The following is a 458-nucleotide window of genomic DNA, read 5'->3' as shown; positions in this document are numbered from 1 at the left end:
AATGTAGTGGGAATGAGCGAGGACTAACCCCCCCCCTCCCAACAATGCTCTTCAAGGTCACTCATACGATACACTTTACAGCATATGCGGGAGGAGTAGGGGGTAGGGGCGACGAACCGGAGGAGGGGGGGGAGGCAGAAGAAGTAGCGGTAGAGAAGAATGCAGGGTAAAGAGAGGATAGGAGAGGAGGGTAAGGGAGAGGGGAAAGGCAAAGGAGAGGAAAGGGGAGAGGAAGGGAGGCAGGAGAGCGAGAGGAAAAGAGGGAGGGAGGGGCGAGAGGGGAGAGGAAGGGAGGAAAGGGAAGAGGAAGGGAGGGAGAAGAGGGGAGAGGAAGGGAGGGAGGGAGGGGGGAGAGGGGAAGAGGAAAGGAGGGAGGAGAGGGGAGAGGAAGGGAGGGAGAGGAGAGGAAGGGAGGAGCATGTATGGGACGGAGAGAGGGGAATCGAGGGAGAGAGACG

Source organism: Penaeus monodon, chromosome 20, assembly GCF_015228065.2.
Source record: "Penaeus monodon isolate SGIC_2016 chromosome 20, NSTDA_Pmon_1, whole genome shotgun sequence".
Lineage (NCBI taxonomy): Eukaryota > Metazoa > Arthropoda > Malacostraca > Decapoda > Penaeidae > Penaeus > Penaeus monodon.
Note: the sequence above shows the minus strand (reverse complement) of the source record.